This window comes from Pan troglodytes, chromosome X, assembly GCF_028858775.2.
Source record: "Pan troglodytes isolate AG18354 chromosome X, NHGRI_mPanTro3-v2.0_pri, whole genome shotgun sequence".
Taxonomy (NCBI): domain Eukaryota; kingdom Metazoa; phylum Chordata; class Mammalia; order Primates; family Hominidae; genus Pan; species Pan troglodytes.
Window position 1 is genome coordinate 19,023,639 of NC_072421.2, and position 26,983 is coordinate 19,050,621.

Consider the following 26,983-nt stretch of genomic DNA (forward strand, 5'->3'; position numbering starts at 1 on the left):
ATTTCTTTTTATTAAAAGTACTATTTTAGGATTGAGAATTTTTGGCGTTGACACTGAAACCAGGAATAAGGAAGCCTGCAGCAGTCTTAGCAGTTTGACACCACCAGTAGGTGTTTCTGTTGACAAATGCAGAGAAGAGAACATTTGGGAAGGAAATCTTTTTTTCGGGGCGGGGGTGGGGGGGGAGGTGAGGGTGGTTGAGGGGGGAAGGAGCCAGAAGAGCTAATGCTGCCAGCACTGTATGCTGAGCATTTCACAAGTACAAGGAAACCTAATTAGGGAAAAATTCCGTTTGGCTGTATTAAATAATAGAACTCCAAAAGGGGCACACTAAATAAAGTTAACCATTCCAAGAGTGTTAAATATTATCTGCCATTTCAGAGTAGTTGGGGGTTCCTCAATTGGAGAGGGTATCAAATCTCTTTGAATTGTCTTGCCTTTTTAACATAGTCAATGCAGCGATTAATTTGCTAGATGTATATATATCAAACAGTTGAGTATTCCAGTTTTGTTGTTTAGCATATTTCCTAAGCCTAAATTTTTAAAAATCAAAATCTGATATATTTTTTTAAAATTTGAAATAGAATTCTTTGTCCAGAGAGTAATTCCTTTTTTCCTGGCTGAGTCTTAAAATTTATTCATGATTTAGGGGTTTGTGATTGGTATTTTTTTACCCCTTTTTCTCAGGTTTTTGATTTTTTCTTATGCAAGTTCCCTAAGTCTGCCTTTGTTTATATTGTAATTTTCTTGGAATTATTTAAATCAGAGTGTGGCATCTATTGTGTCCCCTGGGGTTTTAAAAGGAAAGGCTCCCATTGAAAGAAATTGCAGGGCCGTCTCGCATAGATGGGTAATAGAAGGTTGACTGATTGCGAATCAGATGTATTCGGTTGCAAATATGCTGCTTGGGGTTAAGGCAGTTTCAGTTAACGGGAACCAGATTTTACGTGGTGTTTCTACTTTGAAGGTACAGTATTGTTACATTACAAACTGAAAGACAGAGGTGGAGAAATTCCTTTAAGTATCACCCCTAGCCTTGTTTCACCACTGTGTCCAGGAATCTATGAGAGACTGTTAACAATAGCTGCATTGTTGGAAATGACAGTGGCTTCTCTTGCAGAAAGTTAACCTTTCATTATGATTTTCATTTCAATTTACTTTGTAAAAGAAAATTTAGCTTTATCTGAGAAATTGGCTGTAAGAAATTTGCAAAGAGAGCAAGGAAAATAGGTTTTCTTCAACGTGTCTGTTAAAATTCACATTCTCTCCCCTTCCGTTTTGATAACTGGTGGTGATCTTTATTTCCTCTAGATATTAGGTATGCTAACACAGTACCTGATTTTTGGCAGTTACTGTGGGAATATGACTTTTTTATGTAATAAATTGATGTCAAATAATAATATGAGGCTTTTAGGAATAATTAATTCACATGCATAGATCTAAAACATGAGGGAAATCTTTTAGATAACCCTTCACTTTGGTACAAGAATAGCACAATTTGAAGTATTAAGTTGCTTTCTAAGTAGAAAAAGCTATTTACTCAGAATTGGGTAATTTTAGATTTTAAAGTTTTTTTTTTTTTGCAACATCAAATAATTTGGTAACATCAAATTTCTTGTTAAAGGAGGAGATAGAATCTCACAGATTCTTTATCATCTGATCATGGCATCAGTTGGACTACATTTCAACTTAGGACAATAATGCAATTAAAAGACTACATTTAAACTTTCTTTTTGGAGGTTTTTCTAATTTGCTTTCAATCTCAAGCCCAACGTTAGAAATCTTTTGTTGGTGACGCACAATTTTAGTGTTCAGATTTTAGGTTTTGATCGTTTTTAGAATTTTTTTTATGTGTGTAGAGCAGCGCATGGATGACTGAATTAATCAAAGATCTGGCCTCATTTCTCATTCAAGTTTGTACATTTCACACTGAGATACGAGCTTGGGTGCAATTCTGTTGGTGGGTGTGAAAGCTGAGGGTAAGGACCTTCTACCTAGAGACTGATAACATTTAAATATTTCAGATTTGGGAATTAATAGAAAGTTATTTATTAGGTTAAAAGGAACTAGCCCATTCAGGTATTTGAAAATGATTGTCAATACTTTGAATTAAGCTCTTAGAAACATTGGGGTTTGAGATAATCCTAATCAGGGTCAGGTTTTGGGTGTGGTCTCTCTTTTGGGCAGTCTTCTCTGTAATAATTATAATACTCCATCTATTGAGCCTTACTGCATGCCAGACACTGTGACAAGTAATTTATTTGCATGAATACATGTGTGTTCTCACAACAGCTCTATGAAGTAGGTCTTCTTACCTCCTGTATACATGTCAAATGGGCTCAGAGAAATAAAGTACTTTGCTCAGATTACCCAGCTAGTCATCAGAAACAGCAAAATTGCCATCCAAACTGGTCTGACTTGAAGCCGTGCTCTTCAAAACCATGCTTTCTGCTTCTCTTTAGGAAACTGATTTCCCAAGCATATTTATTTTTGACACCGGGTCTCACTCTGTTGCCCAGGCTGAAGTGCAGTGGTGTGATCACAGCTTGCTGCACCCTTAACTTGGCAGACTCAATGGATCCTCCCATGTCAGCCTCCTAGTAGCTGGAGACTACAGGCACGTGCTCCCATACCAGGCCAATTTTTCTTTATTTTTAATAGAGGCGGGGTCTCATGATGTTGCTCAGGCTGGTCTTGAACTCCTGGCGTCAAGCGATCCTCCTGCTTTGGCCTCCCAAAGTGCTTGGACTACAGGCATGAGCCACCGCCAGGCCCACCCCAAGGGTATTTTGAGTTCCTACTGTATATTATGCCTCGGGTGTACTGAAGGTATACATATGCTTCTTGGAGTTCATGGGCTACATTGGCAAGGCTGCTGGACCTTTAGTCACATGGGGGACTGAACTTAGATCCATCAGGACTGCTAGGTAGGACAATTGGAAGTGCAGACTTTTCTAACCAGAGGGTCAGACTTTTCTAACAGAGGTTCTGTTTCTTCATAAATGAAGGCTGTACATAATCATGCCAAAAATGAGGTAGTTGTTTCTAATTAGCTACTTGGTATTTCATGTTTCTGGATATTGCATTATAACTTTTGATGGACTTTGATTACATTTGCTACACTAATAAAGGCTACGAAGATACTCCTTGAATTCAATTTTGTGGCTTAGATATACCCTTGAAGTAAAATGGCAGCCATTATAATTTGCAGATGGGCACCTCTTGTGTAATTATGACCAGTGAAATAAAATCTGGAGGTAAAGTCTATAGAGATATATTATTATTGTGTGTGCGTGTTTTTTTGAGATGGAGTCTCGCTCTGTTGCCTAGGCTGGAGTGCAATGGCGTGATCTTGGCTCACTGCAACCTCCGTCTCCTGGGTTCAAAGGATTCTCCTGCCTCAACCTCCCAAGTAGCTGGGATTACAGGTGCATGCCACCACGCCCAGCTAATTTTTTTGTATTTTAGTAGAGACGGAGTTTCACCGTGTTGCCCAGGCTGGTCTCGAACTCCTGAGCTCAGACAGTCCACCCGCTTCAGCCTCCCAAAGTGCTAGGATTACAGGCATGAGCCACTGCGCCCACCGCTTGTTGTGTGCTAATACAGAGGTTGGACTCTGAAAATTTTTCTACATGAAAGTAGAACTTTCTGCTATTTAAAGCTTCTTGTGATTAAAACAGATTTTCTTTAAATTTTTAATTTTTTTTTTCTTTTTTTTTTGAGATGAGTCCCCCACTCTGTTGCCCAGGCTGGAGTGCAGTGATGGGATCTCGGCTCACCGCAACCTCCGCCCCCCGGGTTCAAGTGATTCTCTTGCCTTAGCCTCCTGAGTAGCTGGAATTACAGGCGCCTGCCACCACGCCTGGCTAATTTTTTTTGCATTTTTAGTAGAGACGGGGTTTCACCATGTTGGCCAAGTGGTCTCGAACTCCTGACCTCAGGTGATCTTCCTGCCTCGGCCTCCCAAAGTGTTGGGACTACAGGCATGAGCCACCACACCTGGCGGTGATTTTTTTTTTAAAACAAGACCCATCATTAAGAGAACTAAACAGTTATGTGCCCTAAAGGAACACTTAGAAGTCCATGTTAGGAAAAAAGAAAACTTAACATCTTTTTCTGTAATCGATTAAAATCACTTTTGTTACCTATTTAAGTTAGAAAGTGCTGATGAATACTGTAGAGCCTCAGGGCCAGAAATATCTTGGCCAAAGCAGGACCATATTTCTACACAGATGGGACCTGTGTGTTAATTTTGTTGATTTCTTTTCTTTTTTTTTTTTTTTTTTTTTTGAGACGGAGTCTCGCTCTGTTGCTCAGGCTGGAGTGCAGTGGTGCGGTCTCGGCTCACTGCAAGCTCTGCCTCCTGGGTTCACGCCATTCTCCTACCTCAGCCTCCGGAGTAGCTGGGACTACAGGCGCCCGCCACCATGCCTGGCTAATTTTTTTTTTTGTATTTTTAGTAGAGACGGGTTTCACCGTGTTAGCCAGGATGGTCTCGATCTCCTGACCTCGTGATCTGCCCACCTCGGCCTCCCAAAGTGCTGGGATTACAAAATTTTGTTGATTTCTTTATAACGTAATGGAGGTGTACTTTACATACCATAAAACTCACCTTTTTAGTGTATGATTCAGTTATTTTTAAGTTAATTTATGGAGTTGGTGTGACTATCATTACAATCCAGTTTTAGAACATTTCCATCACCCCCCAAAATTCTCTCCTGTCAATGAGTTTTTTTTAACCTTATTTACTTGCTTCACCTAGACCTCTCCTTTTTTTTGAGACAGGGTCTCACTCTGTTGCCTAGGCTGGAGTGCAGTGGTGTGATCTCACCTCACTGCAACCTCCACCTCCCAGGCTCGAGCGATCCTCCCACCTCAGCCTCTTGAGTAGCTGGAACTACAGGCACATGCCACTGCACCTAGCTAATTTCTTTCTTTCTTTTTTTTTTTTTTTGAGATGGAGGCTTGCTCTGTCACCCAGGCTGGAGTGCAGTGGTGTGATCTTGGCTCACTGCAACCTCTGCCTCCTGGGTTCAAGCGATTCTCCTGCCTCAGCCTCCTGAGTAGCTGGGATTACAGGCATGTCCACCATGCCCGGCTAATTTTTGTGTTTTTAATAGAGACAGGGTTTCACCATGTTGGCCAGGCTGGTCTTGAACCCCTGACATCAGGTGATCTGCCTGCCTCAGCCTCCCAAAGTACTAGGATTATAGGCATGAGCCATCATGCCTGGCCCACCTGGCTAATTTTTGTATTTTTAGTAGAGACAGGATTTCACCATGTTGGCTAGGCTGGTCTCGATCTCCTGGGCTCAAGCAGTCTGCCTGCTTCGGCCTCCTAAAGTGCTAGGATTACAGGTGTAAGCTACCGTGCCTGGCCAACCTAGATCTTTTTGTCATCAGATACTGACAAATGAAATCATGTAGATCTTAAAAGATGTCTTTTTTTTTTTTTTTTTTTGAGACAGGATCTCAACTCTGTCACTCAGGCTAGAGTGCAGTGGTGTGATCACGGCTCACTGCAGTCTCCACCTCCCCAGGCTCAAGTGATCCTCCCACCTCAGCCTCCTGAGTAGCTGGGACTACAGGTGCAGGCTGCCATGCCTGGCTAATTTTTTTGTATTTTGTAGAGATGGGTTCTCACAGTTTTGCTCAGGCTGGTCTTGAACTCCTGAGTTCCCTACTTTGGCCATTCCCCTACTTTGGCCTCCCAAAGTACTGGGATTACAGGCATGAACCACTGTGCCTGGTCTAAAAGATGTCTTTAAAAAATATCTTCTGGAGACCAGGCGTGGGTGGCTGCCGCCTGTAATCCCAGCACTTTGGCAGGCTGAGGCAGGCGGATCATTTGAGGTCAGGAGTTTGAGACCAGCCTGGCCAACATGGTGAAACCCCGTCTCTACAAAAAATAGAAAAATCAGCTGAGTGCAGTGGTGTGCACCTGTAGGCCCAACCTCCTGGGAGGCTGAGGTGGGAAGATGGCTTGAGCTTGGGAGGCAGAGGTTGCAGTGAGCCAAGATCGTATCACTGCACTCCAGCCTGGGCAACAGGAGTGAAACCCTGTCTCAAAAAAAAGAAAAGAAAAGAAAAGAAAAAAAATACACTTCTCGGCCGGGCCTGGTGGCTCACGCCTGTAATCCCTAGCACTTTGGGAGGCCGAGGCAGGCGGATCACCTGAGGTCGGGAGTTCGAGACCAGCCTGACCAACATGGAGAAGCCATCTCTACTAAAAATACAAAATTAGCCGGGCCTGGTGGCGCATGCCTATAATCCCAGCTACTCGGGAGCCTGAGGCAGAAGAATTGCTTAAACCTGGGAGGTGGAGGTTGCGGTGAGCCGAGATTGCATCATTGGACTCCAGCCTGAGCAACAAGAGCGAGACTCCGTTTAAATAAAAAAAAAAATTTTCACACACAGTATCATTTCATAATGCTTTTTGTATTTTCAAAAATTCTTGCCTATGCATAATACATAGCGGAATTTAAAGGATCATAACTGCAAATGATATAAATTACCTTGTGTTTGTGGCTTAAATTTTATTTTCATTTGATCTTTTTTAAACCAAATAAAATACAACATTCTTGGTGATATGTTGGGAATGCAGGGAAAATAAATGAAGGTAAAAGTAATGTAATTATTGTGCAAGAAAAAGTTACTTTCAAATGTAAGAGCACAGGGAAACAATTGGTTTTCTTGATTTTAAGCTAATGACATTGTGCATTTTGTTGTTTGAACCTCTAATCCCCCTTGACAGATCCATGCCTAATGCGCGTGTCGTAGAGCAGGCTTCATCAAATTTAGGTATTTAGACACTTTGTCTACTTCAGACTGGATTGTGATGGGATTTGCAAACAGCTTAACATGCAAGGTACTGTAACTGCCTTTTCCTGCCTGCATCATTTTTCTTCTTAGTTACCTTCTAGGGTGGGCTGAGGAGTAAGGCCAGCTTAGGAACGGGAAGTCTCATCAGCACAGGCTGATCCCCACTTGTGCAGGTTTCCTCCTTTGCTCAGTGTATTGCTTGGGTAGACGGACACTGCTTAGGGATGTTATTTTTTTGGGTACATATAGGAGAGGAATGTAATGGTTTGGTTAGAAGTAAAGTGTTTTGGAAAATGTATCTAATTTTCTTTGCTTTTAGATGAACATTTCTCTCTGGAAAGTGACCCTTATATGTACCAGGCAGGTAAATCAATAACTCCTTGTGTGGTTGGTTGTGTCTGGGTTTTTAATGGCAAACAGGTTAGACACACGGCACTGGTCTGATATTAATATTTTACTGTCAGTTCAATCATAACTGGTTTGAAATAGGCATAGGTAACATGAAGTGCCAGTGTAAGTTGATTTTGATAGTAAGAACAACTTTGGTTTCTGGAAATTAACAAAACATATATAAATAATATATATTGTTTAAAAGGATTATGTTATTTTAGGTAAGTTGCAATTTTAGATATCAGTTTTAAACTGTATATTTTGTATTATGGGCCAGGCATGGTGGCTCATGCCTGTAATCCCAGCACTTTGGGAGGCCAAGTTGGGCGGATCCCTTGAGGTCAGGATTTCGAGACCAGCCTGGACAACAAGGTGAAACCCTGTCTCTACAAAAAATACAAAAATTAGCTGAGTGTGGTGGCACGCACCTGTAATCCCAGCTACTCAAGAGGCTGAGTCGGGAGAGTCCCATGAACCTGGGAGGCAGGGGTTGCAGTGAGCCAAGGTCGCACCACTGTACTCCAGCCTGGGCCACAGAGTGAGACTCTATCTCAAAAAAGAAGAAAAAGATTTTGTATTATATTTAAAGATTAGCTTCTTGGAAGTATGAGATTGTATTTTGATAATTAAAGTAAACATATACAGTCTCATGAGGAAGATATGACAGATAAAAAAAGGTGGTGAGTAATAGTTGAAGAACAACTTACTGACCCGGATTTACCTGATTACCCTGACATTGCTGATTTTAGAAACTAATTTCCTGATGAGTAGAATCTTTCAAAGATTACCAGAGGCTGGGTCAGATGTGACATATCCTAGAATTTATCCACACCCTCAGACACACACCCCACCAAGGTTTGTCAGCCGCTTATGGGATATATTAACTTTAATTGCTAGTAATTATTATTCCTAATATTACCACTAAATTCAAGTTTAGCAATGCAAATGAAAAGAAAAAATTTGATTTTAATTGTACTTACTGAAAATAGTTGGGGTAGACAAAAGCTAATTTTGTGCACATAATTATTTTATACTTTATCAATTATTTATTTCTCAAATAACCTGTCCTACATCCTGAGGATCTGTCCTTCATTCATTTAACAAATATTACTTAATGATTCTGTATTGTGTGCCAGACTTTGCTGGAGACTACATGGAGTGATAAAATGTAAGTAGGCCCTGCCCTCAAAAAATTAATTAATTAATTTTTGAGACAGAATCTCACTCTGTCTCCCAGGCTGGAGTGCAGTGGTGCGATCTTGGCTCACTGCCACCTCCGCCTCTTGGGTTCAAGCGATTTTTGTGCTTCAGCCTCCCAAGTAGCTGGGACTACAGGTGCGTGCCTCCACACCTGGCTAATTTTTGTATTTTCAGTAGAGACGGGGTTTCACTATGTTGGCCAGGCTGACTTTGAACTCCTGACCTCAAGAGATCCACCCACCTTGGCCTCCCAAAGTGCCATGATTACAGGTGTGAGCCGGCCAAAGAATTTAGTCTTGAGATGGAGGCAGAGGAGAACTGCAGAACACTATGGGAGTGTACTTGACCCTTGAACAAGGTAGGGGTTAGGGTGCTGACTCTCACGCAGTCAAAAATCCAAGTATAACTTTTGACCCCCCCAAAAACTTAACTACTAAAATGGCCTACTGTTGACTGGAAGCCTTATTGGTAATATAAATAGTCAATTAACACATTGTTTTGTATGTTATATGTATTATGTAGTATATTCCTACAGTAAAGTAAGCCAGAGAAGAAAATGTTATTAAAATCATAGGAAGAGAAAAGATACTTACTATTCATTAAGAGGAAGTGGATCATTATAAATGTGCTCATCGTCTTCACATTGAGTAGGCTGAGGAGGAAGAGGGAGGGGTTGTCTTGCTGTCTCAGCAGGGGCAGAGGTGGAAGAGGTGGAGAAGGTGGAAGGGGAGGCAGGAGAGGGAGGCACACTCAGTGTAATTTATATTGAAAAAAAAATCTGGGTATAAGTAGATCCATGCAGTTCAAACCTGTGTTGTTCAAGGGTCAACTGTATGTAACAGGGTAGGGTTGGAGAGTCTGTCCTTGGGGGAAGAGGTGGGAAGGTCGCTCTGAGGAAGTAACATTTAAGTGAGACCCTAAGAATGAGAAGGACCTGGTCTAGTTGGGGAAATAAGTTTTCCAGACAGAAGGTGCAAATGTGATGAGGCAAGGTGAGAGAGCTGGGGTTTTTGCACAACAGAACCTTTTAAAGAACTGAAAGAGGGCCGGGCATGGTGGCTCACACCTGTAATCCCAGCACTTTGGGAGGCTGAGGCAGGCAGATCACTTGAGCCCAGGAGTTTGAGACCAGCCTGGGCAACATGGCAAAACCCCATTTCTACAAAAACGCAAAATTAGCCAAGTGTGGTGGTATGTGCCTGTAGTCCCAGCTACTCCCAGAGAGTAAGCTGGGAGGATTGCTTGAGCCCAGGAGCTGGAGGCTGCAGTGAGCGGTGATTATGCCACTGCACTCCAGCCTGGGTGACAGCGAGACTCCTGACTCAAAAAAAAAAAAAAAAAAAAAAGAACTGAAAGAAATCTAAAACGACCAGAAAATAGAGAAACAGGCATTGAAGCAGAAGTTGGCAGCAGGGGCCAGGTCTTGAAAAGGCTTAGTAGGCCATTTTGCTGGGTTTTTGAACTTGTCCTAAATCTCCTGGGAAACGGTTGAAGATTTTAAGGAGGGGTGTGACATGAAATGAAATGCTACAAAACCCAAGAATTTTAGTTCAATGGAACCTTGGTAATTTACCAGAAAGGTCATAATCTCTGCAAAGTAAAATATTCTTCCCTTGTTTCATTAAAATTTTTGTAACTCCTTTCTTGATTGATTGTCGTCTGCGGTACTCCTTTCATTGTTTTTGTAGAAATTCCCTTTAATTTTCTAAAGGTACCTTTTCTTTTATCCCTCACTGTTCTGTTAACCTTATATAGGAATGTCATTTCTATTTATAACTGAATTAGAATATTTTTTCTAACAGCTTTAGCTCTCTTCCATATTTAAACTTAAAATTCTTTGCTGTTTTTTTCCCTCCAGACACCTTTAATCTGCTCGAAGTATTTAATGTTTTAACGAAATGTTTCATTAAGTTTGCTTTATTCTTTTGTTCTTCCAAATACAGTGTCTTAGATCTAGTTTAATATTTCTCAGCATTTATGCTATTTCATGTTTTATGAAATCACATGTGAGCACCCAGAATGTTTTTAGAAAATTTTGTTACTATTGTATAGGAGCACTACTCTTCATCAGGAGCACCATTTTCAAATCTGGTTCACATTCTGTGGCCTTATCTTTTACATTAAATTGGTCTCTGTTAAACATTTTATGTTCAGGTGGGCTTATGTATATATAAGTGCTATAAAGGTGTTATTTTTTATATCCTGATTTGTTTCTTTCTCCGACAATAAATGCCCCTACATGCTGAATTCTTTTTAGGAAATCTTTGCCATACTAAGTTTGTGATTGCCTTGGTGATTGTGTGAGCATTCATTCAAGTTTTTCTTGGTGTAAAGTTGTTAGCTCATGCCTGTAAAGAATACTGTTGCCCACTGTTCCTCTCCACATATACGAAGAATAACTGCAGCATCACCTCCTTCAAATAGTTCCTTGGAAATCTACATAGTGATTCAGGCTTGAATTGAGTTCGCTTTTGCCATGAGTTATTTTCTTTCTTTCTTTTCTTTTTTTTTGAGACGGAGTCTTGTTCTCTCGCCCATGCTGGAGTGCAGTGGCGCAATCTCGGCTCACTGCAACCTCCGCCTCCCGAGTTCAAGCGATTCTCCTGCCTCAGCCTCCCGAGTAGCTGGGATTACAGGCATGTGCCCCCACGCCCGGCTAATTTTTGTATTTTTAGTAAAGACGGGGTTTCACCATGTTGGCCAGGCTTGTCTCAAACTCCTGACCTCATGATCTGCCTGCCTTGGCCTCCCACAGTGCTGGGATTGCAGGCGTGAGCCACCATGCCTGGCCTGAAGAGGTACACTTAACAGGCACTTAAGGGGACTGGGAAAGGAAATGACTCTTGAGTGCTTGTGAAGAGTCTTAAAGGAAGTCCAGAATGTCAGGTGCAGGTAAAGGGTTTACAGGCAGAGGGTGCATTAAAAGACAAGGATCTGGCTGGCCGCGGTGGCTCATGCCTGTAATTCCAGCACTTTGGGAGGCTGAGGCAGGTGGATCACGAGGTCAGGAGTTCAAGACCAGCCTGGCCAACATGGTGAAACCCCCGTCTCTACTAAAAATACAAAAATTAGCCGGGCGTGGTGGTGTGTGTCTGTAGTCCCAGCTACTCAGGAGGCTGAGGCAGGAGAATCTCTTGAACCCTGGAGGCGGAGGTTGCAGTGAGCCAAGATTGCACCACTGCCCTCCAGCCTGGGCGACAGAGCGAACCTCCGTCTCAAAAAAAAAAAAAAAAAAGACAAGGATCTAAGGATGGGCATATAAAGCTGGGAGAATTGCAAGAAGTAATGTTTATTTATGTATTACATGCTTTGCTTTGATGCTTGTACCCTAGCTATATCCCAGGATCTTTTCTACTGTAAGCTCCGTGGAGGCATGGAGTGTTGACTGTTGTACCCTCAGTATGTGGCACATTGCCTTGCACATAGGAAGTGCTCAATAAACACTTCCCTTATCAAAGGTGCCCCTTTTTGCCCCCCCCCCCCGCCCCCCACCATTTCCTCATGTCTGTATCTTCTTCCTTGTGCAGTGGTATATCAGGTGCCTATCCAGTGGATCCTCCTCTCTGCTTACCCTATAGATATGCCTGTCCTGTGTCTGTTACCTGTGTAAGATATGTAATTGTTATAATTGGATCCACACTGGTAAATGAGTAGGTGCTAATAGCTCTCTGTGGGGCTCCAGAATCTTTTCTACCAACATTTACGGTATGGCAGATGAAGGGGAAGCCAAAGGTGACAACTACCAGAGTGACATATCTGAGCTTTTTTTCATGATTTATTGCATGAATTCATTGAAATGCTGAGTTCTATTCCATAATAGGGGTGTGTGTGTGTATGTGTATGTGTATCTACATTGTACAATACAGGCATACTTTGGAGATAGTTTTGGTTTTAGACCACCACCGTAAAGCAAATATTGCCATAAAGCAAGTCACACAAATTTTGTGGTTACTGAGTGCATATAAAAGCTTTGTTGGCTGGGCGTGGTGGCTCACGCTATATCCCAGCACTTTGGGAGGCCAAGGCAGGCAGATCACCAGAGGTCGGGAGTTCGAGATCAGCCTGGCTAACATGGTGAAACCCCATCTCTACTAAATATACAAAATTAGCTGGGTGTGGTGGCTCGCACCTGTAATCCCAGCTACTCGGGTGGCTGAGGCAGGAGAATCGCTTGAAGCCAGGAGGTGGAGGTTGCAGTGAGCTGGGATTGCACCACTGCACTCCAGTCTGGGCGACAGAGTGAGATTTGGTCTCCAAAAAAAAAAAAAAAAAGCTTTGTTTATACTATACTGTAGTCTATTAAGTGTGCAATAACATTATGTCTTTAAAAAAAAGCACATACTTTAATTAAAAATAATTTATTGCCAAAAAATGCTAGCAATAATTTGACCCTTCAGTGACCCATAACCTTTTTGCTGGTGGTGGGTTTTGCCTTAGTATTGATGGTGACTGACTGATCAGGATGGTGGTTGCTGAAGGTTGGGGGATCTGTGGCAGTTTCTTAAAATAGGACAGCAATGAAGTTTGCCATGTCTGTTGACTGTTCCTTTCATTGTAGGTTCTTCTGTAGCATACGATGCTGTTTGATAGCGTTTTACCCACATTAGAACTACTTCTCCAAGCCTGCTGCTGCTTTATCAACTAAGTTTATAGAGTAGTCTATTTTTGAAATAGTCATTTCAAAAATGTTTAAGGCATCTTTACCAGTAGATTTCATCTCAGAAAAACAGTTCCTTTGTTCTTCCATAAGCAGCAACTCCTTTGTCCATTCATGTTTTATCATGAGATCACAGCAATTCAGTCATATCTTCAGGCTCCTCTTGCCTTGGCCTCCCAAAGTGGTAGGATTGTAGGTGTGAGCCACTGCACCTGGCCATATCATATTTTTTTGTGTGTTTTGGGTTTTTTTAGACGGAGTTTTGCTCTTGTTGCCCAGGCTGTAGCACAATGGCACTATCTTGGCTCACTGCAACCTCCGCCTCCCGGGTTCAAGCAATTCTCCTGCCTCAGCCTCCCAAGTAGCTGAGATTACAGGCATGTGCCACCACACCTAGCTAATTTTGTATTTTTAGTAGAGACGGCGTTTCACTGTGTTGGTCAGGCTGGTGTCGAACTCCTGACCTCAGGTGATCCACCCACTTCAGCCTCCATATAATCTTTATGTCTTTAAATGGGTATGTCTTTCCTTCTGCTAGGCCGTTAGTGCTGGTATTTGAGTTAATCTAGTTAGGAATTGGTGTAGCCAAGTCCAAGGTTGTACTACTCACCAAATGACAGCCAATAAGTTAAGAGACAAGGTGTTGGCTCAAAGAAAGCAACCTTATTTGGAGAGCCAGCAACCTGAGAAGATGGTGGACTAGTAATGTCCTAAAGAACCATCTTAATACGAATTTTCGCCTCCTTTTATGTTAGAGGAAGAGGGAAGAGGGAGGAGGTTGAGGTCAAGAGATGACTATGATGACCATAGACATCTGGGTGGCAGTGAGGGTCTGTGGAGGTTGTGAAACTTCTTTGTCCTTGGTCAGGTCACAATACTATAAATCTTTAACATGGCTGGGCATGGTGGCTCACTCCTGTAATCCTAGCACTTTGGGAAGCTGAGTCAGGCAGATAACTTGAGTCTAGGAGTTCAAGACCAGCCTGGGCAACATGGCGAAACACCGTCTCTATCAAAAATACAAAAATTAGCTGGGTGTGGTGGCACACACCTGTAGTCCCAGCTACTCAGGAGGCTGAGGTGGGAGGATCACCTGAGCCCAGGAGGTCGAGGCTGCAGTGAGCCATGATTGCACCACTGCGCTCTAGCCTGGGTGACAGAGTGAGACCCTGTCTCAAAAAAAAAAATCGTTAACAACGTTGTTACTTGTGTGTACACTGCCCCTATCTCTTCAGGGGTTTTCAGAAGGGACTATTTGCTTTAAACTATAAACTGAATTTCTCCCATAGTTAGATGGTTTCACTGGGTGGTGGTGGGGGGGCTTAGAAGCAAAATGATGTTAGTCATGCTAGGCTTCCTTTTCACTGTTACATTGGGCTGGATTTGAGTTTTTTTGTGTTGTTATGGTTAACCTAGTGTACCCCAGTTTTCAAATTCTCTTAGAGATACTTTGTGATCAGGGTGGGAATTGGTTTACCAGAACAGTGTCTGTTCCAGTCTAAATTTCAGGTCTCCCCTTCGAAGTGTGCTTTAGTGAGGGTCTCTTTACATACTCTTGATTTTCTCCCGTCCCTTCAGTGATATTCTGCTCTTACTGTTCCTGGAAGTTTGTTTGCTTGGAGGTGGGGAGGGGTGATAGGATGTGGTCTCTGTTCTTGATTAAGCCTCAGTTTCAGGCCTGACTCTCAGGATCTTGCCCCTTCCTTGGCTGTTGTATTGGGCTCAATGTGGAATCCTACCCCTCTCCCAGGACTTGGGCCCCCACCCCTCCTCCCTGCTGCTCTGATTTTTCACTATTGTCTTAAGGGTAGAAGTAACCATTGTCCTTTCTGTCACAGTGAAGGCTTGTCTTCCTGAGTGGAGATAGGGGAGAGTGATCTGAGGGTAGTGTCCAGCCTCTCAGGCTTAGCTGCTGCCCAACCCCAGGTTTGCATCACAATGAGCCTACCTCAGGACTCTTTAGAGCTCTGAGTGCGTGGGGTGGGGGGGTTGGAGGAGGAAGACCCTACAGGAAGTTGAGGTATCATATCCTCAATTTCTGTGACCCCCAGTGGTTTCACACTATCTTTTCAGCAAGCCACATTGGATTTCACGCATTTACTGACTCTTCTACCCGTTCTTTTTGGTGTCCAGCTGTACTCTCCAACAGGTGAGCACATGGTCGTCTCCTCCCTCCCTTCAGGTACTCTCCTTAGTTGTTGAGCCAACTGGTTGCTCTGTTGGTTTTTTTGTTTTGTTTTGTTTTGTTTTGAGACGGAGTTTCGCTCTTTCGCCCAGGCTGAAGTGCACTGGCGCGATCTCGGCTACCTGCAAGCTCCGCCTCCCGGGTTCACGCCATTCTCCTGCCTCAGCCTCCCGAGTAGCTGGGACTACAGGTGCCCGCCTCCACGCCCGGCTACTTTTTTTGTATTTTTGGTAGAGACGGGGTTTCACCATGTTAGCCAGGATGATCTCAATCTCTTGACCTCGTGATCCGCCCGCCTCGGCCTCCCAAAATGCTGGGATTACAGGTGTGAGCCACCGCGCCTAGCGCTCTGTTGGGTTTAAAGAAAGTCTTGAATTTGAAATTAGTTCAGCTCTTTTTCATTGTAGTTCTCTTATTCCAGGGTTTAAGCCAGAAATTTGGTTACTCTTAAAATTTTAACATGAGCGTTTCCTTAAGTCTAAGCTTAATTATTATTCCTGTCCTCCTGAATAAGACCAAGAGTTTGGAATGATTTACTCCTTAACCGTCAGCCCCTCTTCCATGTTAATGTTATTTATGTGTTAGTTTTGCCTTATTTAAGCCACCTTACACCAATAAAAATAGTGAATATTTACTCATGTGTTTTTCAGGTTTCTTTGCTCACCATTCTTCCTTCACTCCATTTCTTCCTTATTGGTTCAGTTTCTTCCTTCTTTATTAAAAAATGTTCTTAATTATTTAAGTAAGGGCCCCTTAATAGTAAATTTGGTTTTGGTGTTTGTGAAAGTGTCTGTACTTCACTTTTTCTCTTGAATGGTTGTGGAGCTGGGTCCAGAATTTTGGGTTAATTCCTTTCCCCGAGTACTTTGATGTTATTCTCTTGTGTTTTGACAAATTTGTAAATTTTTTTTAACTTTTAAGTTTGGGGCTACATGTGAAGTTTTGTTACATAGGTAAACACATGTCACAGGGGTTTGTTGTACATATTATTTCATCATCCAAGTAATAAGCCCAGTACCTAGTAGTTATCTTTTCTGCTCCTCTCCTTCCTCTCACCCTTCCCCTCAGGTAGAGGGGGATAGTTAATGTTATTTTGTGTTTTGACAGATTTTTAAATTTTGTTTAACTTTTATTTTAGGTTTGGGGGTACATCTGAAGGTTTGTTACATAGGTAAACACATGTCATAGGGGTTTGTTGTACAGATTATTTCATCACCCAGGTATTAAGCCCAGTACCCAATAGTCATTTTTTCTGCTCCTCTCCCTCCTCCCATCCTCCACCCTCAGGTAGTCCCCAATTTCTGTTGTTTCCTTGTGTTCATAAGTTCTTATCATTTAGCTCCCGTTAATTTTTAATTTTTTGGTCTAGGCTGGTCTGGAACTCCTGGCTTCAAGTGATCCTCCTCAGCCTCCCAAAGATCTGGGATTACAGGTGTGAACCGCTGCACCTGGCCTAGTTTTATTTGCTAATGACAAGTCAACAGTCAGTTTAGTTGTAATTTCGTTGTAGGTAGGTAATTATCTCTCCTCTTGAGCTACTTTTAAGATCTTTTCCTTGTTTATTTATTTATTTTTTATTTACAGTACTTTTGAGTTGCTGTTTATTTCCTTGTTTTTTTGATCTTCAGGGTTTTTTTTTTTGCGATATCTCTAGGTGTGGATTTGTTTTATGTATCCTGCTTTTATTTGATGTATTCCATTAGTCTGAGGACCCCTGAAGTCTTCAGCTGTGGGAGAAAATCTTAGCCATTATCTTTTGAAATAGTTTCGTCTCCATTTTCCATTTATGGAACCATTATTTAGATATGTTTTGGGATTTTTCATCACATCCTTTGTGTTGTTTAATTTACATTTCTATCTCTTCTGGCTAATCTCTTGACATCTATCATACGATTCACTAATTTCCTCTTTGGCTGTGCAGTTAATTTGTTAACTTATTGAGGGTTTCACTAAAAACATTTGGCTATATATAGTCAAATATATAAATATTGATATTTATACAAATATACAAATATATATGTGTGTACAAACATATATATACATGTTTTAAAGATAGGATCTTGCTGTGTTGCCCAGGTTGGTGTTGAACTCTTGGTCTCAAGTGATCCTCCCACCTTGGTCCCCCAAAGTGCTGGGATGTACAGGCATGAGCCACTGTGCCTCACCTCGAATATATTTTCAAATTTAAGAATTTCTGTTACATTTTCTTTCAAACCTGTATTTAAATTTTCTTTCAAATCAGCTTTTAAATTTTTCATAAGAGCATTTTCTTTGGACATTTAAAAATATAGTTATGTTTAAGTCCTCTTTGGATTATTTTCTTAGCTGTAATTTTTGAGGAATGAAATCTCCCATTTGGCTTCCCTTCTTCCCTCCAAGATTTTTGCTGTTTTTCCGTGTGGTGTGCAATATTTGACAATTTAACAATTGTTTGCCTATGCCCGGGTTGTGGAATGCTCTTTTGGTCTAGTTTTGCATTTGTCTCTGATGGGACCCTTTGGGTTCACTGCGTCTAGAGAGGTTTTGGTCTATTCTCAGATGGGTCTCCAGCACCTGGAAAGTAGTGTAAATTTTGACTCCATATTTGTGTAGAACAGACTTGGGGTTTTCCCTTCTGTTTGGGTCACTTTTTTTTTTTTTTTTTTTTTGAGACGGAGCCTTGCTCTGTTGCCTAGGCTGGAGTGCAATGGAACGATCTCAGCTCACTGCATCCTCTGGTTCCCGGGTTCAAGTGATTCTCCTGCCTCAGCCTCTTGAGTAGCTGGGATTACAGGCACACGCCACCACTCCCTGCTAATTTTTGTATTTTTAGTAGAGACAGGGTTTCACCGTGTTGGTCAGGCTGGTCTCGGACTCCTGACCTCAAGGGATCTGCCCGCCTCAGCCTCCCAAAGTGCTGGGATTACAGGCATGAGCCACCGCATCCAGCCTGTTTGGGTCACTTTCTCTGCACAACCCTGGGCTGGTGCTTGTAGCTTTTCTTTTTATTTTTTCACTCAAGGACAGTCCTTTATGTCTTTGTCTTTGTGCTAGTGGTTCACCTCCAGCTTCTTTCCCATGCACAGGCTTCAGGCAACTGATAATACTTTGGCTCAGTATCTCCACCCAAATCTGATCTCGAATTGTAATCCCCACATGTCGAGGGGAGGGACTTAGTGGGAGGTGACTGGATCATGGGGGCGGTTTCCCCCGTGCTGTTCCTGTGAGTTCTCATGAGATCTGATGATTTTATAAGGGGCTCTTCACCCTTTACACTCTGTGCCCTGCTGCCTTGTGGAGAAGGTGCCTGCTTCCCCTTCTGCCATGATTGTAAGTTTCCTGAGGCCTCCCCAGCCATACGGAACTGGGGGTCAATTCAACCTTTTTCCTTTATAAAATAAATTACCCAATCTTGGGTAGTATCTTTAAAGCAGTGTGAGAATGGACTAATACAGGAAACTTCTCCAGTTTCCTGGTCCTATAATCATTTGCATTTGCAGCCCTTGATTTAGAGGGCAGGGGTGAGCAGGTGTTTATCATATGAAGAATCTCATTTAATACGTTTTTCTGTCTTTGCAGCCACTCCTTTCTATTCTATTTTCTTCCTAACTGTTGATCAGGAAGTAGTTCTACCAGTTAAGAACAAGAAAGTAGGCTTGTAATCCCAGCACTTTGGGAGGCCGAGGTGGGCAGATCACCTGAGGTCAGGAGTTTGAGACCAGCCTGGCCAACATGGTGAAACCCCGTCTCTACTAAAAATACAAAAAAAAAAAAAAAAATTAGCCAGGGATGGTTGGCGGGCACCTGTAATGGGAGGCTGAGGCAGGAGAATCGCTTGAACCTGGGAGGCAGAGGTTGCAGTCCGTGAGCTGAGACCACGCCATTGCACTCCAGCCTGGGCAACAAGAACAAAACTCTGTCTCAAAAAAGACAAAAACAAAAACAAAAAACTGGGAAGTAGTTGTAACCACAGACAACCCCCACCTTGAACAGGTTATTTACCAAAAGTTCTTTTGGACATTGATTGTATAGAACACAGTTCACATTATCTGATAGGAACTATGTTATTTAAAAAATGGATTTGTTTCCCAGGTGAGCCTGAGGAGTCTGTTCTCTCCTTTATGCAGTTGAAATTCATATAGACTTGTGAGTTCTTTGGGACTGTAATCAATATACAGTATGTGATTTCTGTGGGAAGGTATAATACATTTTAACGTTCTCAGTGAAGAAGGGAGTATGCTGTTTTCCAACCCCAGTCGGTATTCCCTGGTGTGACCTGCCAGCTACCAGACCCCAACAGTTGTTACAAACTCTAGCCACTGTTTTCAAATCTGCCACTAAATATCACCACTCATACTCAGCACATGACCTTGCCTCCACTTCACTGAGAACTTTGAGCCATCTGGTTGATTTTCTTCACACTTCTACCAGTTTGTCATCCCTGCTTCTCCAGAGTTGCCCTCTCCTCCTGTCTCAGGGGATGAGATGCTTCTTCTGCTGTTTGAGGCAGTCCTTTGCCAGGAGCCTTAGGCTTCACTGCTGCTTCTTTGGCAGTCTTTTCTCATCAGTTATTCCCCTTCATTCTCCCCATTCTGTTCCCAGTGGCTGTCCACTTGGGGAGGAGGGGTGAAGATTTTGCCTCCAGGAGACATTTGGCAGTGTCTGCAGACATTTTTGGTTGTCACAATTGGGGGGTGGTGGTGATGCATGTGCTGCTAGCATCTAACGGGTAGAGGCATGTAGATATCCTACAATGCACAGGACAGCCCCATGACAAAGGATTACCTGGTCCACAATGTCAGTAGTGCCCGGGTTGAGTAATGTTGCTGCATCCTCAGGGTCTCACTTTTGACTCCTTCGTTTTTCTCTGCCCATTATCTTTTGCCTAAGATTCTCATCCTAGGAAACCTTCCCTGAACCACATGTCCAATCCTCTCCTAGCTACCTAACTTCTCCCCTTCTCACTGAAACTTCTGAAAGAGCGATTTACACATAGTCTCTCATTCACTCTTCAAATTTTAGCTGTTGCTTTCTGGCTTCCCACCCCCACCGCTGCTTAAACTGTTTTTGCTGAGAATGCCTGTGACCTCTTGTGTGCTGCATCTAGTGGATTCATTTAGTCCTAATTTTACTTGACATTTTTGTTGCACCTGACACTGTTAATCACTATCCCCTTGAACCAATGTATTCCATTGTCATCCTTGTTCTCCATGTCCTTCTCTTGTATTTCTTTCTCTCCCTCCTGTGTGGGCTTCTTGATGATCTACTTACTCCTTGCACACTGCTGTTACCTGGTTTTGACTTCTTAGCCAAGAATTATCATAGGTCATTGTCTCCATGAAGTACCTTAGTTACCCCAAGGATTTCAGTTGCACTTATATACAGATGTTTTTCTAAATTTCTAAATTCTTTTTTTTTTCTTTTTGAGACAGGGTCTCACTCTGTTTCCCTGGCTGGAGTGCAATGGCATGATCACAGCTCACTGTATCCTCACCCTGTAGAAACGGGGTTTCTCTGTGTTGCCCAGGCTGGTCTCAGAACTCCTGGTTTAAGCGATCCAACTGCCTTGACCTCCCAAAGTACTGGGATTACATGCATCAGCCACCATGCCCGGCTTAAATTCTTCCATGACTTTTCCCCTCCAGGCTTTAGTGTCTGTGTAATCTGCTGGAAATCTACACCTGAATATTCTATAGGTACCTTACGCTCAGCATGTCTAATGTGAAGTACGTCTTTTCCTCAAACTTCGTTTTCTGAGATCCACCTGGGCTCCCAAGACAGATAGTGGGGTCTTGTCCAGTTCATATATTATCTACAGTTGCCAATGTGATATAAAATATGATTTAGGTCATATCACCTACTTGAAAGTCTGCACTGGTGCTGTCTTGGTAACAGAAAGAGAAAGACTGAATTCCCTTATTTTGCCCATCAGGGTCTCCTTGATATAGTCTCTGCCCACCCACCTCTCCAACCTCACATCATCTCTCTCCTGCCTTATACACTATGCTCCGACACGTATAGGTTCCTATACAATTTTGTTTCATACTTGATGTCTTTACTTTATGTCTTTTGCCTGGAATGCAGTATTTTTCTATTGAATATGTGGGTTGCTTGCCTTCTGAGTGGTGAGATTCCCCATTCCTCATGGAAGCTACAGTTAATTGGCACCTTGCCCCACTTCTGTGGCCTCAACATTATGAGGAGTAAGGATGTCTGAATTATTTCAGAGAGCCAGGGCTTGGTAAATGCTGCATTAGTCTTGTTGAAAGAAGGTAGGGAGGGGACATTGGCAAGGGTGTTTCACAGCTCTTCAGTTATTTCTTTCCTCAGTCCCTACTTCCTCTATTTTATTACCTTTCAGGGGTTCTTCTGGAAAAATGTATCTTTGGAGGGAGAGCCTCTTTTCTTTATTTTTTAAAATTTATTTATTTATTTTTGAGACGAAGTCTCACTCTGTTGCCCAGGCTGGAGTGCAGTGGCACGATCTCAGCTCACTGCAACCTTTGCCTCCTGGGTTCAAGCAATTCTCTGCCTCAGCCTCCTGAGTGGCTGGGATTACAGGCGCCCGCCACCATGACTGGCTAATTTTTTTGTATTTTTAGTAGAGGCAGGATTTCACCATCTTGGCCAAGCTGGTCTTGAACTCCTGACCTCATGACCCACCTGCCTTGGCCTCCCAAAGTGCTGGGATTACAGGCGTGAGCCACTGCGCCCGGCCTGAGAGCCTGTTTTCTTTGGGTTTTGCCATCTATTTTAACTTGCTTCAGTGCTCCTTGGAATTCCTCACTGATCTATGTGCTGAGAGCATCTCCTAGATTCCCAGGGCTGCTCTGGATTAATTTTTTATTTCTTTCGCTTATTTCACTGAGTTTTGGTGTGGGAGGAAAGGTAAATGTGTGTTTGGTCAGCCATTTTAAAGTAGAGCTTCAGTGCCCTGTCCTCGTGGGTTTCCCCCTTTTCTCTATTGCAGACATCATGGCCGAGAATGTCTTTTAAAGTGAATCATTGTGTACACCTTTGATCATTTTATTAAGATACTGGCCTTATATCCTGCCCTTCCCCCCTGCCGCCTCCCCCCCCCCCCCCGCCCCCCCAGAATCACTGGGTGGTGATGGTAGATGATTCACATGGGAATGTGCTACACTTGTGAAGGATGTAGAGGAAATACTGCTGATTCTCCTGAAGGAAAAGTCTGTTAATTTTTCTCTGTTGGCCATTCTGGCCGCATGGTTTCTCCTTATTGTTTTTTTGTTGGATTTTAAAAATTACTAGTAAGATTGAACATTTATAAGATTCATTTGTTGCCCATTTATATTTTTTCCTGCATTTTCTTTTCATGTTAATAAAAGTTTTTTCCCCTTAATACGATTCCCTTAATTCTTTTTTTTTTTTTTTTGGAGACGGAGGCTCACTCTGTCTCCAGGCTGGAGTGCAGTGGCGCAATCTTGGCTCACTGCAACCTCCACCTCCCATGTTCAAGCGATTCCCCTGCCTCAGCCTTCCGAGTAGCTGGGAGTACCGGCACATGCCACCACGCGCAGCTAATTTTTGTATTTTTAGTAGAGTCGGGGTTTCACCATGTTGGCCAGGATGGTCTCGATCTCTTGACCTCGTGATCCGCCCGCCTCGGCCTCCCAAAGTGCTGGGATTACAGGCATGAGCCACTGTGCCCGGTCCCCTTAATTCTTTTGAAGTGAAATAAGCAGATGCTGCCAAATGTAAGATATGTTGCTCAGTTTTTAGTGTAGATTTATTATGTTCTGATTCTTGGAAAATGAAAATCTACTCCTGGTTTTTTGGTTAAATTACATACCTCATGCGGTGGCTGTGAAAATTAAACTAAATAACATAGGTGAAGTGCCCAACACAGTACTTGGTACATAACAGGCAGCAGTAAATACTAGTTCCTGTTATTCATTCTTTCTTCTTTGCCAGATTATTAAAATGACTACAGTACTCCACACCTTAGACAAAAAGTTGTTTTTACTGAACCCTTGTTCGATGAAGGGCAGTATGCCAAATACCTTGAGGGATACAGAGATGTTTTAGGCTGCTTCCTGTCCAGGGATAAATATTAGCATACTATATATATAGTTACATTTTGAGGCTTTTTTTTTTGAGACAGAGTTTTGCTCTTGTTGCCCAGGCTGGAGTGCAATGGCGCAGTCTTGGCTCACTGCAACCTCCGCCTCCTGGGTTCAAGCAATTCTCCTGCCTCAGCCTCCCAAGTAGCTGCAATTACAGGCATCTGCCACCAAGCCCGGTGTTTTCTTGCATTTTTAGTAGAGATGGCGTTTCACCATGTTGGCCAGGCTAGTCTCAAACTCCTGACCTGAGGTGATCCACTTGCCTCGGCCTCCCAAAGTGCTGGGATTACAGGCGTGAGCCACTGTGCCCGGCCTTTTTTTTTTTTAACATGCTGTTGTGAAAACCTTTTGGTCTTTTAACTGTTACTTTATTTGAGCACAGAACACTTTAAAGTTTGGTTGCCACATTTAATCCATGACACCTCTGTGAGAGTAGTTATTAGTTCCATTTTATAGATAGGGTCCCTGAAGGGTGGCAGGAGTAAAAATAGGGTATATTGGGATGTAGAAGAATGCTAACCATTATTGTTTCCAACCTTGGTAGGTATAGAGTAAATACTTGTTGAATGAATGAATGTTCTTTTATAAGTTGTGTATTAAGCCCATACCTAAATCTTATCTCTACTTCTTTTCTTTTTTATTTTTGAGCCGGACTTTTGCTCTTGTTGCCCAGGCTAGAGTGCAATGGCATGATCTCGGCTCACTGCAACCTCCATCTTCCGGGTTCAAACGATTCTCCTGCCTCAGGCTCCCGAGTAGCTGGGATTACAGGTGCCCGCCACCACACACCGCTAATTTTTGTATTTTTAGTAGAGGCGGGGTTTCTCCATGTTTGTCAGGCTGGTCTTGAACTCCCGACCTCAGGTGATTCACCCGCCTTGCCTCCCAAAGTGCTGGGTTTATAGGCGTGAGCCACCACACCCAGCCAATATCTCTACTTCTTATAGTTTTATTCAACCCCTTCTATGTTTAATTTAATTGATTAATTTTTGTGAGACAGGGTCTCACTCTATTGCCTGGGCTAGAGTGCAGTGGCATGATCTTGGCTCCCTGCAGCCTTGCCTCCCTGGTTCAAGCAATTCTCCAGCCTCAGCCTCCTGAGTAGCTGGGACTACAGGTGTGCGCCACCATGTCCTGCTAATTTTTGTAATTTTTTGTAGAGATGGGGTTTTGCCATGTTGCCCAGGCTGGTCTCAAACTCCTGATCTCAAAATGATCCACTTGCCTCGGCCTCCCACAGTGCTGGGATTACAGGCCTGAGCCACCATGCCCGGCCCCCTTTTATATTTTATCTGGCAAAAATAAGCATTAATGTTTAATGGTTGCTAGGGAGGACATTGGAAGTCGGAAGAGAGATAACCCACACTGTTTTATACATAATAAAAAGGCATTAAGGGAAGGTATATGTGCTGATACTGATTTAACTTTTTGCCCTTGTGCTGATTCTTTGCAAGACTACTTTTCTGGTTTCTGTAACAACTGCAAAGGGCTTCCCAAGTTTGGGGCTAGGGTAAATGGCTCAATTTGTTGCACTCTAAGGATGATTGTGTTAATAGATTTTTCATTCTAATCTCTGGTAGAGTATGGAAAATCAATTATAATTAGGCTCAGACTCAAGGGGAAAACTTTAGGTAGATGAATTTCATAATATAAAAACTTTAATAGAATAAGTGATTACTGTCTCAGAGTTTACTCTGTATTTAGCTGTCTGTAGTTGGTTGTCTTAGATAGTGAAATATGGTCTTTTAGTAAAAATGGTAAGACCCCTGTATAGGATTTGAAGTAGGACATCTATGAGCTTATTTCAGGTAGTAAGTAGTATTAACACATCGCTTTCACTCTCCACATGGAACACTGCATTATTTTTTTTTATTTTTTTTGAGACAGAGCCTTACTCTGTCACCCAGGCTGGAGTGCAGTGGTGCAATCTTGGCTCACTGCAACCTCCGACTCCCGCATTCAAGCGATTCTCCCACCTCAGCCTCCCAAGTAGCTGGGATTACAGGCACACGCCACCACGCCCGGCTAATTTTTGTATTTTTAGTGGAGATTGGGTTTTGCCATGTTGCCCAGGCTTAGGTATTCTTTTTCTGTGTTTCTCCTCAAGTGTATGGTTCTCTGGTTTGTGAATTCACTGGGTGGTTGTGATGTCCAGTCAGTAAAATGATAAACATGAAAGCACTTTGAAAATGATTTAATGTCATTGCATGGAAATGTTATAGTATCATTGCATCACTATTTATAATAGTCCTCAAGTTTTTTTTTTTTTTTTTTTTTTTTTGAGACTGTGTCTCGCTCTGTCACCCAGGCTGGAGGGCAGTGGCACAATCTTGGCTCACTGCAATCTCCACCTCCTGGGTTCAAGTGATTCTCGTGCTTCAACCTCCCTAGTAGCTGGGATTACAGGCGTGCACCACGACGCCTGGCTAATTTTTGTATTTTTTTGTAAAGATGGGGTTTTACCATGTTGGCCAGGCTGGTCTCGAACTCCTGACCTCGTGATCCATCCGCTTCAGCCTCCCAAAGTGCTGGGATTACAGGCGTGGGCCACTGGGCCTCAAGTGTTTTTAACCACGTTTGAGTGCCCTCTTCTTTTTGGTCACACAACTTTACTGTAACCCCACTAATTTTTTCAGATGTAGTTCATATACTATCTCCTGTATAAAACATAACCTCTTCAGTCTGAAAGGGGTACTGTTTCCTTTGAACATTTATAGCTATTTTGATTTGTACAGTTCATTTGGTCATCATGAGTCTGAATTGTCACATCTTGCCTTTTGTCTTGATAAGTTAATAATGTAGGATCTTAAGATGTTTATCTCTTAGTGAGACCAGCAAACATTTATTAGGACAATAACACCTATTGTCCTAATCTCTGGACATAAAGTTTTCGTGTATTAATTCCAGTGTTCACAACTGGATTGTAAGGTACTTTAAAGAAAAGACCATGATGTGTACTTCCTGGTTTCATGAATGTTTTCTTTATATATAATAAAATGTAGCAGTGAGTAAGATTAGTGGATGTATCATTAATCTTAAAATTGAGTTTTAACATTTTCCTTTTTAGAACCAGTCTAGCACTTCTCTGGGGTAACTGAATTTTTGTTAAAATTGGTCCATATATATTTCCTTTCTTTTTTAGTTTGTTTCACATACTTTGACTTATTTCCTACTTATTTCTCCTCCATTAAGGTATAGATTCTCTCCTTAAATTGCTTAGCCTTGGATTTTCACAGATTCTTTTGAAAAACCTACGTTTTCATAGGCGTGTTGTCTTTGTAAGATCTAACTCTGCAGTGATTTATTGAGCTCGTTTTGTTTTACTTATTGAGCATCAAGATTGAAAGAGGAAAGTAATGTAATTTTCGTTATTTATAATGCATTTGGCTTTTTAAAGTGTTTTGAGGTTAAACCCAATAGCAGCCTAGCACTAGTTGAAGGTATTTTGAAGAGGTGGTTAGTATCCTTGGGGCTGTTAATCAGGAGGTAGCCTTTATGTAGAGACTTGAAGGAATAGTGTTAGCAGGGTGTTCTTGTAGGAGCTGCCCTTATTTGATGGTTTGGAGTCCATAATTGGAAAATTAATTTTAAAAATTGGTAAAGCTCTAAGCAATCAAATACGAATGCACATATAACTATTTTGCCATAAAGCATACTTTTCTTT

The 26,983-nt window shown here is 42.3% G+C and overlaps 1 protein-coding gene across 8 annotated transcripts in view; it reads left to right on the top strand.

The window, feature by feature from the left end:
- Positions 1–26,983, top strand: part of CDKL5 (cyclin dependent kinase like 5) — a 228,918-nt gene that overhangs the window by 1,621 nt on the left and 200,314 nt on the right. For 2 of the 8 annotated variants that reach the window (XM_054676251.2, XM_054676252.2), the window contains exon 1: positions 15,022–15,217. The exons of 2 other annotated variants lie outside the window; for them this stretch is intronic. The gene's annotated coding sequence lies outside the window, so the exon portion shown is untranslated. Of the gene's footprint in view, positions 1–15,019; positions 15,218–26,983 lie in introns of those variants that run through there. 4 more of the 8 variants (XM_024353159.3, XM_054676255.2, XM_054676254.2 and 1 more) reach the window with 3 other exon arrangements.